Below are 14191 nucleotides of genomic sequence, written 5' to 3'. Positions count from 1 at the left end.
TTCACCATCTGTTGTGGTCTTGATACTGCTGACTCGCTGGGCAGGTTTATTTCAACGACCGTTGCGCTACGCCGTCACACCTGGCTGAGGACGACTGGCTTTTCTGGGGATTTCCAGAACATGTTAATGGACATGCCCTTTGAAGGCACTCGCCTGTTCGGCGATAAAGCAGACTGCGTGTTGAAAAGTCTCAAGGGCTTGCGGGCTACGGCCAAGTCCTTAGGCCTTTCGGTCACACGACTCCTTCCGCTTCTGATTTTCGCTCCTTTCGTGGCCAAGGGAGGGGCGCCCAAGCACGTTCGTTTCAAAGCCACAGGCCTGCGCAGCAACAGTCTCAGCGTAGCCACTGACGTTGGACCCACAGAGGCGGGTCACGGGGTCAGTGTGCGGTTCAGTCCTTCACACCCCCCCCACTGCAGCCGCAGCTCCCAAACCTTCCTAGTCCGGTGTTTCAGGCCCACCAGACACCAGTGGGTGGCAGGATTCGCCATCACCTTCACCACTGGCGCACCATCATGTCGGACAGGTGGGTTCTGCAACTGGTCCAAAGGTGCTACTCCCTCCCCTTCGAGACTACCACTCCTGGCATGCCTGCACAGTACCACCACATGTCATGGGATCACTTGACACTTCTCCAGCAGGAAGTTATGGTCCTCTCGGCCAAGGGGGCCACCGGGCATGTTCCGATGCCAGAAGTTGGTCGTGTTTGTTACTCCCATTACTTCTTGGTTCCAAAGAAGGACAAATGCCTGCGTCCTATCTTGGACCTTCGGAACATCAATCGCTTCCTCCGGAAGGAGAAGTTCAAGATGCTCACACTTGCTCTGGTCTTGTCTGCCCTTGACCCGCGAGACTGGTTGGTAGCATTGGACCTGCAGGACACCTATTTTTATATCCCCGTCCTGCCGGCCCACTGGCGTTACCTGCGATTTGTGGTAGGGCAGGAGCATTTTCAGTTCACTGTGCTCCCCTTTGGCCTTACAAGCGCCCTTCGGGTTTTCACATAAGTGATGGCGGTGGTTGCAGCTCATCTGTGCGGATCAGGGGTTTCAGTCTTCCCCTATCTCGACGACTGGTCGTTGAATGTTGGCCCGCCCCAAACAGTTGTCTCCCACCTCCAGACCACGGCCGACTTCCTACATTTGCTGGGGTTCTCCATCAACGTGCCGAAGTCACACCTGATCCCCTCTCAGAAGCTGCTCTTCATCGGAGCGGTTCTGGACACGGCGCAGTTTCGGGTCTATTCTCCCGAACAGCGAGTCTGGGACATTCGGGCCATGATTCCCATCTTTTAACCCTTTTCCTGGCTTTCGGTCAGGATGACCTTGAGTTTGCTGGGCCTCCTGCATCCTGCTCACCAACCATGCCAGTTTGCATATGCGGGCTCTGCCGTGGGACCTGAAGTTCCATGGTTGCCGAATGGGTGGAACCTGTCCAACTACGTCCAGATCTCGGAGGGCACTGCACAACAATTGCAGTGGTTGCTCACAAATCAACATTGGGTCAGTCGCAGATCCCTCTCCCTTCCCGACCGGAGCACACAGTGGTGACGGATGCGTCCCTCCTGGGATGGGGCGGCCACATGGGAGAGGCAGATCAGAGGCCTCTGGTCTCCAACGGAGTCCAGGCTCCATATCAACCTTCTGGAGCTTCGGCGACCCTTCTTGCACTGAAGGCATTCCTTCCCTCTGTCAAGGGGAAGATGGTGCAGGTGTTCACACCACCGCCATGTGGTATTGCAACGAATAGGGTGAGGTGGGGTCGTGGACCCTATGTCTGGAAGCTCTGTGCATCTGGACATGGCTGGAACGTCAAGGCATTTCTTTGATGGTTCAACACCTGGCAGGTTCATTTGAACGCCAGGGCAGACGAACTCAGTCGCCTGTGCCTGATGGATCACAAATTGCGTCTTCACCCGCAGGTGGTGCAAGGTCTCTTTTGACAGTGGGGAAAGCCTAGGTTAGATCTCTTCACCACCAAAAAGAACGTGCAATGTCAGCTGTTCTGCGCGTTGGAATTTCCAAGGCGGCACTCGCTCAGCGACTCTTTTCGTTGCAAGTGGAGTTGCAGTCTACTATATGCCTTTCTGCCTATACCACTTCTGAAGATCAGGCGCCGGGCCGAAGTCATTCTTGTGGCACGGGACTGGGCTCGAAGACTTTGGTTTGCTGAGCTAGTCCATATGAGCATGGATCCCCCGATCCGACTGTCTCTTCGGGAGGAGCTTCTGTCGCAGCAGGAGGGGACAGTCCGAACCTGTCCACCGTCCACCTCCATTTGTGGAGATTGAGCTTCGACAAGTGATTCTGTTTGACTTGCCTCCTGAAGTCTGTGATGTCATTCGGGCAGCCAGGTGTCCCTCCACTAAATCGGTATATGCCTGCAGGTGGAACAAATTTGTGGCATGATGCACAGCAAAGGCTGTGGATCCCCTTTCTGTCCCTCTTTCAGAGGTCCTTTTGTTCCTTCTTTCCTTGGCCCGGCAGGGCTCTGCTCTGGGCACTATCAAGGGCTACCTTTCTGCAATATCGGCCTTTCTCAGGTTTCCTGATCAGCCCTCTCCTTTTAATAGATTTCTCAAAGGCATTACTCACCTTTGCCCTCCAATTCCATTTGTGATGCCGTAGTGGGACTTGAATCTGGTTCTTTTTTGATGTGCACTCCTTTTGAGCCGCTTCATAACTGTCCTCTCCGTTTTAATAACTTTGAAGACTGCTTTCCTGGTTGCCATCACCTCCACTAGGCACGTGAGTAAGCTCCAGGCTCTTTCTAGTAAGCCTCCCTTTCTGTCAGTCCATCTGGACAAGGTTGTGCTTTGCACTCGTCCTTCCTTCTTGCCAAAAGTTGTCACTGCTTTTCACATTGGGCAGACTATCACCATGCCCACTTTCTTTCCGCAACAGTTCTTTGTTGACTACGTGGGTGCCAAGAAAGGGAGGGCTGTACACAAGAGGACGATCTCACGATGGGATGTCTTGTGTATCAAGGCCTGTTATTCTATGGCTACAAAGGAACCTCTGGTGGGATTGTGCACACATTCTACCAGGGCGACAGCAGCTACTACTGCATTGGGATGTGGTGTCCCCCAGCAAGACATCTGTCAGGCAGCCTGTGTGGGCCTCGGTGCACACTTCATTTCCTTGGCAGTCAAGTCCGGAGAGATGGCTTCCTTGGCCGTTCTGTTCTCCGTTACTTTCTGGTGTGATCTTTGTTCGCAGACCCACCACCGGGGTTGGTATTGCTGGGGTATCTATTCTAAGGTAAGGAATCTATCACTAACGTGTCTCTTTCAGATGCCCAAGTTACTTACTTGTGTAACGATATATCTGTAAGAGCCATTAGTGATAGATTCCTTTCCGCCCCACCCAACTTCCCCTTTCTGCGAACTGGTTTCTAGGGTTACGGTCATCATTTTCAGGGCCCTAGTTTCAGTGCACCAGTGGTCAGTATCTTGCATGGCTCTGCATTCCTGGTGCGGAAAGTCATGTACAGAACTGACGTCCGTGCGCGTGGGCTCTTTAAGTAGCTCCAGCGACATCATTTTAGCGACTATGCCAGCGACGTATGCGGAGCCGTACGATGCGCAGGGGTACTACTGACCAACTTTCCGGATCCAGTCTGATGCCTGGGGATATTCTAAGGTAAGGAATCTATCACTAACTAATGTCTCGAACAGATATATTGTTACACAAGTAAGTAACGTGCATCCGCCACTGTCCTGCCACAATAGAGGTTGGGTACCCACATTCTCGTCCCAAATAGGACTTTGTAAAGAGGACAGCCTCCTAGAGAACTTCCTGGCATGTTAAAAAGTGCCCTCCGGACCCCATGTAGGCGATTGACCCAACTACCACCCAAGCCTAATACCCTTGCTGTTAAGGATTGCATAAGTCCCGGTTTTTCCTCTCCACAATCGAATTTCCCTCTGGATGATATGGAGATGAGTACCGCAATGCAACACCCAAACTTCCCATGGCTTCCTTGTAAGCCAGAGAGCTAAACACAGGTCCATGGTCAGAATGTAATGTGCCAATTTCTTATGGCCGTATAAAGACTTGCAAATCCTTTAAACAGTTCAGACGTCAGCCGAGTGCTGGGGCCAAACCCATAGGAATCTAGAGCATGAATCCACTGCCACCAAGATTAAGCCCCATCAGATTGTAAGGGGCCGCAGTGGTCTAAATAGACTCATGCGAGTGGTCTGTGATATCAGCAGTGATGTTTGTGGTGGGTGTGCTACAGTGGAACCTTTCATCTGCTGACAGATGCCGCACTTAAGGACAAACGCTTTTTGTTTAGTAAGGTCTGGCCACCAATAGCATTTCAGTAATGAAACTGTCACAGTAATACCTGCGTGTGCTGAACCCAGACCATTTTTTGCAGCTAGAATTAAACCTAATATGCGATCCATGTTTGGTATTACTCTATCCCCCACTCTTGGAATTTGAGCATACAGTATATTTTGTGCATCTAACTTGTAGGAGTACTGGAGTGGAAAGCCTTTTGGCACGGCTGAGCTGTTTTTGCGTGCAGCAATTACAGCTACCAATATGTCTCTGTCTACTTGTGCACGAACGACTGATTGCAGCTACGGCAGCAGTTTGCACTGTCCCCATGGCGTCTTCACCAGCCAATGAATTCCCTTCAATGTGCACGCCAACACTTTGATGACTTAGCGTATGAATCACGTGAGCCTGCAGCAAGACTTTTTTTTTTTTTTTAAAGGTCTGCCAATTGTTCCCAAAGCAACTTATGCTTTACTGTGCAACCTTTTGAGTCATTAAAACTATTCTGACCATTGTAGTGAGGATATTCATTGTATGACTGGACACAATGAAATAAATCGTACAAAATAAGTGTGGGCAATTCTCGATCTATATTTTTTTTTTGTGCCAGTATCTGGGCCTTTTGTTCTGCTAGCTGAGCCGTGCAATCTCTTAAAGACTGCATCTGCGTATTGCTAGGACAGAACTGCATATGTCATCCTGCATACGTCCTATTAAAATCTCACAAGCTGTGCTGTATTGCTGTTTACTTCCTACGGCAGGCTGAGCACATCTGTCGGTGTAATTATGTATTGTTCCAGATCTAGAGACATTATTTCATTTGGGAGAAGATATTATTGTTTGTACTGCAGAAATGCTTTTGTTGTCAATGTAGAATCAAATTTGTAGTCTACATCTGTTGCAGTGAGTAAATTAGCCCATTGTATTCATCGTGGATGCAGTGCTTTTGCATTTTTGAAAGCTAGCTTTTGTAACAGCCTCTACTGGAGTCACAACAATTATTAATTTCCCCTGTGCCAGTGCTCTTTCTCACTACAGCAGTCTGTACTGCTGTCAACATTTTTCCCAGTAGATGCAAAGCGCATCTCCGCGTTTGTGGACAGATGAGATTTGTATGCAATAGATAGTTTTTCCTTCATTGAAGGTGATGTATGTGTACCTGTATTAACCTGCAACTACACGGATCACCAAATTCGATGTGTTTACACTTGTGTGTAAGTGTTTGGAAGCTATCATGTCAGGAACGAAGATTTCTGTATATCCTGTGTCTAATGTTGAAATGAAAAAGGTCTGATTAAGTCGTAGAAAGTTTTTACTCTTTCTGCGTAATCCAAAATGTATGTCCTGCCAAAATTTAGGAATCCTGAAATGGACTGTACGTTTTTCTGAGTGGTTGGAGCAGCGCCCGCTTTTCTAAAAAGTTAGCTGCTAGGTTTTTCCCTTCACTTGACAGTTCATATCCCAAAAATACGACATTGAGATGATCAATTTTTGATTTCTTAAAGTTACATTTGTAGCCCTCAGAGGCAAACCCCCAAATGATGTTGTTCACCCTGGTGAAATGATCCAATAATTCATCGGCCGTCGGTTAGATAACATCTACATAGGACAATGCCACCTCATCAAAATTTTGAAGTAACTTTATTAATCTTGCTGAGAACAACCTGGGGCTATTCTAATACCCTTGGGGCAGTCAACTGAATTGGTGCTGTGAGCCTTAGGCTGCAAATGCTGTCAAATATCTGGTTTCAGGCACTATATTTTGGCAGAAAAATCCATTTGAGATATCTAGTTTTGTATTTTTCCTCACATTGTTATTCATGAATGCAGTACTGTGTGCATATTGTACTGCCAATGTTTTTGGGCAAGTGTGCAAATACCTGTAGTCTAAAAATAGACTATATAAATTGTCTTCTTTCATTACGGAAAACAAAGGATTATTTATTGAAGAGGTGCAATTCTCTTTATATTATCTAGTATTTTTTTACTGGGATTACATGGTCAGTTGACCCGGCTTCCCACCTTACATGATTGTGGTATAATGCAAGAGCTAATGCTACCTCCCACTCCTGTGCATATAAATATTTTAGTGATTCTGGAACGAGCTCCGAGAACTCTGGTAAAATTACCATTTCTCCTTTTGGGCAATCCATAACTAACTTAGGTGGCCAATCTTTTTCAGTCAAAAGGATGTCATATCCAAAGCTCAGGTTCTCCCAAAAGAGACCTTTAACTTTCCTGGGTTTGTCCCTCTCCATTTGGAGTGTTATTCCGTATAACGGGTGTGGGTCACTTACCCTAGTATAATGGTGTTGATATGTTCATTCAATGCTGCTGTCACCAGAGCGTCCATCAGGTTCTGGAGAGCTACTGCTACTTCTACTGTGCTGTCTAGCATCGTCCAAGTCCATTCCCCGTTCAGAAATTGAGTCCCCAGCAGCGTGTGCATTTCGTATCTTAAGGCCAGCTACTTTCTTCTTTTTAAATCGAGGTCTTGATTTGGGTTTATCTTCTTTTTTGGTATTATATTCCGAAGTACGATGTGTATCGCTGGGCTTTGTTCACTCTTTTGACCTGCGTTTTGACCGTCCTTCCCTCAGTTTTTTTTTATAAACCCTAAAAGAAATGAGAAGAACATGTATCCGTATCCTGTTATCTGAAAGAGACTATTAGTTATGTGTTCCTCACATTAGAATTACCCCAGGTGTCCGACTGGACCCAGAGAATTTTTCTTCAGCATACCTTGTGGCGTCAGTCGACTCGGTGTTCGCCGTGGTCACCGTAATGACGTATTGGTATCTACTTAGACGACGTCCGTTCTTTCTTTTTCTGTGCCAGCCAGCGCAGATCTGAAGATAGGTACCTCAAGTCACTTTCTGACTCTTTTTATGACGTTTTGTCAACATCTTTTCGAGTCTTTCGACTCCTGGAGCACGTAGGCATGTCCCATCCTCAAATTGTCTTCAAGGCTTGCGACTCCTGTCGCAAGTTGATGTTGGTTACGGACCCGCACCTCAAGTGCCTTTGGTGTTTGGAGGTCGACTACGACCCGAAGTCGTGCTCCATGCCGCTCAAGGTCCCGGTCAAGAAGGAGGTCATGGGACCGGTCACTGAGCCTTCACCACCACTTATTGTCGAAGTTTTCATCTTCGAGTAAGTCGAAGCAAAAAAAAAGGCGAAGAAGCCTAGTCACTCTTCATGTTCTCGTTGTGATGCGGGTTCTGGAAGGTAGTTGTCTGGCCTCACCCACTGAGCCTGTTGGGTCGACACGAGTCTCTCCCTTTGCCAGGAGCCGGGGCGACCCCAGCTCAACTTTGTAGTTTTTACGAAGCCCTCCATACGATCTTTGGGCAGCCTGACTGCCAGCGTGCCTTCGTGCCCCGTGGACTCGGCTGGGGGCTCTAGGCCTTCGATGCCGGTGGCTCCCAGGGATCCACGCGTGGATCCGGATCGGTGCCTTTCGACCTCGTGACACCTTCTCTGGTGCCGAATCCAGTGGTGACACCTCTGCCCCCTCCGACTGTGTGTGTGTGTCTCCAGCTGACTTCGACCCCAGCCTCCTCCTCGATATGGACACGGAGCCGGACCGGCATCAACCGGTACGTTTGTACCACTGTTCTCCCCTGGTGTTCCCTATCGCCCTGAGTGGCTACCAGAGGAGAGTGAGGAGTACTGGGAGAGGTCTGTGGACCCTCTGGCCGAAAAGTTAGAAGAACCGGACTTAAACATTGAGCTTCCTATGATGGCGGTCAGGACTAACCTCCTGACTGAGGTGCTTCAACCGGCAGTGGCCTCTTCGGAGCCCTTGCTGCCGTTCAATGAGGACCTCACTGACATACTTTTAGGCACTCGGTCCAAGCCCCATACAGGGGCTCGTGTGGTTAGGATGATTGCCTGATGCCACATCCTGGCCGACCCCATTTTCCTCTCCCAACCCCAGAGAGCTTTGTGGTCCAAGCCTCAACTTCCAAGGGCACATTCCCTATCACTCCACCTGTTATGTTCATTTCTATAGCTCCCGATTCACCGGAGGGCATCTCAGCGCTTGCCTAGAAATTTTTAACCTGAGACTGAAAGACAGGAAAACAGGAGTATAGTTAAAATAGAAAAGCTTTTAGTTGTTTCCTAAAAGTGTTATATGTAGAGATTTTACGTAAGGAAACCGGTAGCTTATTCCAGTATCTTGGAACCAAATAAGAGAATGCTTTTCCTCCGGTGCGACTCAAACGTATACGCGGCACTCGTAGAAGACCAAGTGCTCCGGATCTGAGGTTTCTGTTAGGTGTATGGTTAACCAGTCTCTTTTGAAGATAATGGGGGCCTCTGCCATTAAGCACATTATAGGTGAGACATCAGATCTTAAAAAACTATCTCTTTCTTACTGAAAGCCAATGAAGCGCTCTCAGCAAGGGAGCTGAGGGAGAGCCCGCTGGGCGGTTCAGTACCATTCTGGCCGCTGTGTGCAGTTTGCTTAGCGGGGTCTCTCCCACTTCTGCCAACAAGGCATTGCCGTAGTCCAAGCGGCTGATGACCATGGCCTGGACCAGGGTTCTGCGATGGTTCATGGGCATGCAAGGATATTGACCTATCTGCGGCATTCGACACGGTTAATCATCCAGCTCTTCTGGAGACCTTGTCGAAGTGCTCCGGCATAAACAGCACTGTACTAAAATGGTTCACCTCTTTACTCCAGCATTGCTCGCAACAAATTAAAATCCACTCCGGTCTGTCGAGGCCAACAAAGGTAACACTGGGGTACCATAAAGCTCGATCCTCTCCCCGTCCCTCTTCAATCTCTTCATGGAGCCCCTCTCAATCCTCTTGAAAATAGCTGGAGTGTGTTACCACCTTTACGCGGATGACACCCAAATCTATTTCTAATCAAGTCCCCTGATGACATCCAACATCTCAATACCACTCCAACGGAGATCCAAACCTGGTTCAACGTCAACCACTTAAAGCTCAACCCAGATAAAACAGAACTGATCCTATTCTATCCAAAAAGCAACCATCGTCCTATCCAAGACTGGCTCAAGAATATGGTTGCCCTAAACTGCCCCCTCGTTCTATCCAACTCAGTTAAGTCTCTAGGCATCACCCTTGACAAGAACCTATCTATGGAGGCCCACATCAAAAACTGCAAAAAGTGCTATTCTCTCTAAAATACCTCAAGAAATTGAAACCGTTTCTGCCTCATGAGGACTTCAAGACAGTAGTTCAATCCCTGGTTCTCTCTAAAATAGACTACGGCGATGCCATCCTTACAGGGACTCCAAAAGCTCACCTAGCCCCTCTTAGGGCAATGCTGAACATGGCCGCTCGTCTTGTATCTGGAGTAAAAAAATTTGAACACCTCACGCCAGCTCTCAACTCCCTCAAATGGCTTCCCATGGAAGGGAGATGTATTTACAAGCTGGCATGCATCACACACAAAATCCTCCACTCTCCAGCCCCCAACTACCTGAACAACAAACTGGTAAGAGCAGGTCAAACCAGAACCCTGAGAAGCTCCAACTCACTCCTCATTCCACCGAAAAAGAAAACCACCCAATTCCGATCGTTTTCTGGAAACGCTCCCAGGATATGGAACGCTTTCCCTGGAGTCCTCAGATGCAACCCCTCCTCCTGTTTCAAAAGGGACCTCAAACTCCATCTCCTTAACAAATACTTTCCTGAACTACGTCATCTAACCTAGACCTCAATATTCCGAGTTGACTCCCATTCAAGGATTGTTGGTGAACGGACTATGCTTATCACCTTGTTTTTTTGCACAATTATTTATTGTTCATGGTGTATTCTTTATCCGTGATTTGCTTACTACTGTCAGCCTTCTGGGTAATGTAGGGCCCTTCTGTTTTTCACAATGTGTATGTGAAGCCCTCTGATTCCTACGGGTCTAGCTAGCGCTATACAAATAGTAGCAGGAGCTAGTAGTGGCCACAATGTGGTCTTTCATGGTTAATGACTGATCTAATTTTAAGCCTAGATTTTTAACACACTGTGATGGAACAGGAGCTTCTCCCAGTTGTGAGAGCCACCATTCATCCGACCAACTAGCTGTGGCTTTTGAGGAAAATGAAATTTTGCCTGACCAAGATGCCCCCTACGTGTACCCTATGTTACATGTATGTGCATTTATTTATTTATTTTTAAAATTTATAAAGCACAGCGTATGCCCTTGGGCGTCTTGGCGCTAAACTCATGTGTGCCTCATAATACTCGATTACAGTTCCAAACAAGATAACAGGAAGGTTATTGGTCAAACAACCATGTCTTCACTAATTTTCTGAATTGTAGCAACGTGGAGGTTGATTTTATGGCTAGTGGAAGAGTGTTCCAAAGTCTAGCTGCTGCGATGGTAAAAGATCTATCTCCCCACGTAGCTGTTCTGGTTCGTGGTACCAGCAAGTTGAAAGAATTGACTGATCTTAATTGTCTATTGGGGTGATATAACAGAAGTCTCTGTTTGAGGAATTGGGGTCCATGTTGCTGAATTGCTTTGAAGGTGAGACACAGTGTTTTGAACTTAATCCGGTTTTTAACCGTCAGCCAATGGTAGTTCCTGATTACCTGTCTAATTGGTCCATATTTGGGTGTCCTGGAAAGCATTCGCGCGGCAGCATTCTGGATAAGCTGAAGCTTGGCAATCACCCGAGCTTGAGCATTAAGAAATAAGCCATTACAATAATCCAAGGCTGATAAAACAAGTGCACTCACCACCGTTTTTCCTCCAGTTTTTTTTAGAATTTTGAGTTTAAAAAAAGCAGTGGACGTTGTTTGATTAGCATGATCGACGAAATTTAATTTCTCGTCGAAGATGACTCCTAAATTTCGCACTTTCTGCACAGGGCATGGTAAGGCTCCAAGGAGCGGAGGCCACCAGATAGATGACCAGATAGGAAAAAGCTTACCAAAAAAAATCACCTCAGTTTTATCTGAGTTCAGCCTTAAACAGTTGCTGGCCATCCACTCCTTAATTGCCAGCATGCCCTCCTGAAACCGGGCTGCTACCTCCTCCCCATCCTTGTTAATAGCTAGCACCAATTGTGTATCATCGGCATAGGTGGTGAGACTCATCTGGTAGATCTTGATTACCCTAGCTAAGTCCGACACATAAATGTTGAAAAGCGTCGGACTTAGGGATGAGCCCTGTGGAACTCCGCATGGTAGTGCTAGGTTGGCCGATCTAAAGGGCCCCAAGGTTACTGCCTGTGTTCTCGCAGCCAGGAATGAGGTAAGTAATGCTCGAGCCATAGAGTGAACACCCAGCTCCCCGACACGGTCAATCAAGGTAGAATGATTGACCGTGTCGAATGCAGCAGACAGATCTAACATCACCAATACCGCTGTGCCACCTTGATCTCTTATGGCCCTGATGTCATCAGCTGCCTTGATGAGTGCAGTCTCAGTTCCATGCATCCTCCGGAAACCAAACTGAGACTCATCAAGTAAGTTGTTATGTTCAATATACTCCGAGAGTTGGATATTCATTATTTTTTCAATCACCTTGGCTAGAAAAGGCAGGCTGGCAATTGGCCTATAGTTTTTTAATAACTCTTTATCCAAACCTGGCTTTTTCAAAAGTGGTTTTAGTAGGGTGTTCTTTAATCTGTCAGGGAAGACACCTGATGTAAACATCGTGTTACAGATTTGCATAGTAAAATCACTTATTAAGTCAATTATAGGAGGAAAAACCCTTGGAGGACATGGATCCAAAGCCGATCCAGATTTAACTGACCCAATAATAGCTGTGAGTTGATCCTTCGGTATCTTTTTGAATTCGGCAAAGGAGCATTCAATTTGCCTGTTAGGTGGATTACACTGCAAATCTTTTGGTATATTACTGGTTGCAAATTCGACGTAAATGTCATTTACCTTGGAGAAGAAAAAATTTGCTAAGGCATTACAAAAAGCTTGAGTAGATGGAGGAGCCAAATCCTGTGATTGACCCGCTAAAGATTTTACTATCTCAAACAGTTGTCTGCTAGAGTTCTTTGCCGATTCTATCTGTTCCTCATAAAAATTCTTTTTGGCCTCAAGAATCATTTTTTTATAGACTGCTAGTGTCTGTTTATATTGTATTTTACTCTCGGAATCATAGGTTTTACGCCACCTTCTCTCATGGCTCCTGCAGGTCTGTTTTTGTCTTCTTAGTGTTTCCGTAAACCAAGGTGCTGACGGCATCTTTCTATTTTTGGAAAATGTTTTTTCAGGAACAGCTATGTCTATCGCTGACCCTAGCCATTCTGAAAATTGTTGCATCGCTACATTAACATTTTCCGAAATATTCGGCCATGTGTCAATGAGAGAGGTTCTTAATAAATCTTGGTCAATATCGTTCCAAACCCTAAAGGATTCTTGCATTGGGAAGTGTTGATTACTTTTTTTAGTTTGGGTAATACTAATACTACTCATAATGACAAAGTGGTCAGACCAAGTAAGAGGTAATATTTCATTTATTATTATCTCATTAACATTCGTAAAAATGCCATCTAAAGTATGGCCAGCCTCATGAGTAGGTGTTGTAACCAACTGGGTCAGACCAAGAGTGGTAAAATCGGCCAGGAGAGAAGCGGTTTCGGAGTCATATGAACTTTCCAAATGAAATGTCACCCATGCATATTTCTCTCAGTGGCCTGAATCACAAGGCCTCTGCAATCACGTCCTGCATTAAGGTGCCTGCCATCAAGTTTCCCAAATGTTAAGCTAACATGAAGGTCCATGTATTTGCATTGTGCACTTTTAAATAAATATCGTAATGAACCCTTTTTGTGGTTCAGTCTGAGCCACTTTCTGAATTAGGGTTTTCATGACTCCTGACACACTGAAAGCTGCAGTTACGTATCTCTGACCTCGCATACTTCTAGCTCAGCCGAAAGAGACCCAGCAAGGGTTACCAAGACTGTATTATGAATAACAGTTATCTGCCTGCTGTACAGAGTCACATTCCTGCCCAGTGAGGAAGGTAAACAGAACCCGTCCGCGGAAAATAGGGCCTAGCCTCTCTGTCTCCATTGAAGTAAATCACAGTGCTTGCATCCATAGAAAGCTCACAGCCCCACGCAATGAACGAAGAAATATATGCTTTTTCTGATTCTAGTGATGAGCAACCTTTGCTTCAGATAATACATCCCCTGACTTAAGATATCAGTTAGTACCAGACGTGCAGGGTCGCCTTGACACTAAAGTTCTCTCTACTAGACTGAAAGTCAGCTCTCCTCCCAGTTACACGTCAATTGCACGTCATGCTCAAATTGCGTGCACAAGTAGGGCAAAGTTCCAGAGTGCCATGTAACTCCTCCTCTATGTAGCCACCCACCTATCACCCACCTGTGACTCATCAAGTGTACACCCTCATGCACGCCCACATGCTCTTATCTCTTTCTTTCTTGCACTGCCTGGAGCATTCCTCCCTATGTACAAGAAAAAATGTATATATGTGTTGTTCTTTGTAAATAATGTTAGAAGACCCTTCCTGAACCTCAGTGGTGATGGAACAGATTCTCCCTTAACTCGAGTTATTGGAATAAAGCCCTTTTAACTTGGACACCACGGACTCTCTGCCTCTCATTTGATACATGCTAATTGTTAATGCCTAGAAATTATGCCAGGGTAATGTTTTATTTACCACACTTTTCCCATTAGCATTTTCCCGGGATTCAACTGGAGACAATTCTGCGTCATCCAGCTAGAGATTACAAGCATTCCTCTGGAAAACCGTACTTTCTCTGCTTCTATATCAGGGCCAATAGTGATACCCGATAAGGAATCCAAGAAGCTGAACCACCTTGGGAAAAAAATGTTTCATCCTCCTGCTATGGGACTGTGGTCGGTGAACACCGCATGTCTCTTGGGCCGTTACTCCCACTCCGTGTGGGACACGGTTGCTCAGGTGCTGCCTCAGT

This window comes from Lissotriton helveticus, chromosome 4_1 (genome assembly GCF_964261635.1).
Source record: "Lissotriton helveticus chromosome 4_1, aLisHel1.1, whole genome shotgun sequence".
NCBI classification, from domain to species: Eukaryota; Metazoa; Chordata; class Amphibia; order Caudata; family Salamandridae; genus Lissotriton; species Lissotriton helveticus.
Note: the sequence above shows the minus strand (reverse complement) of the source record.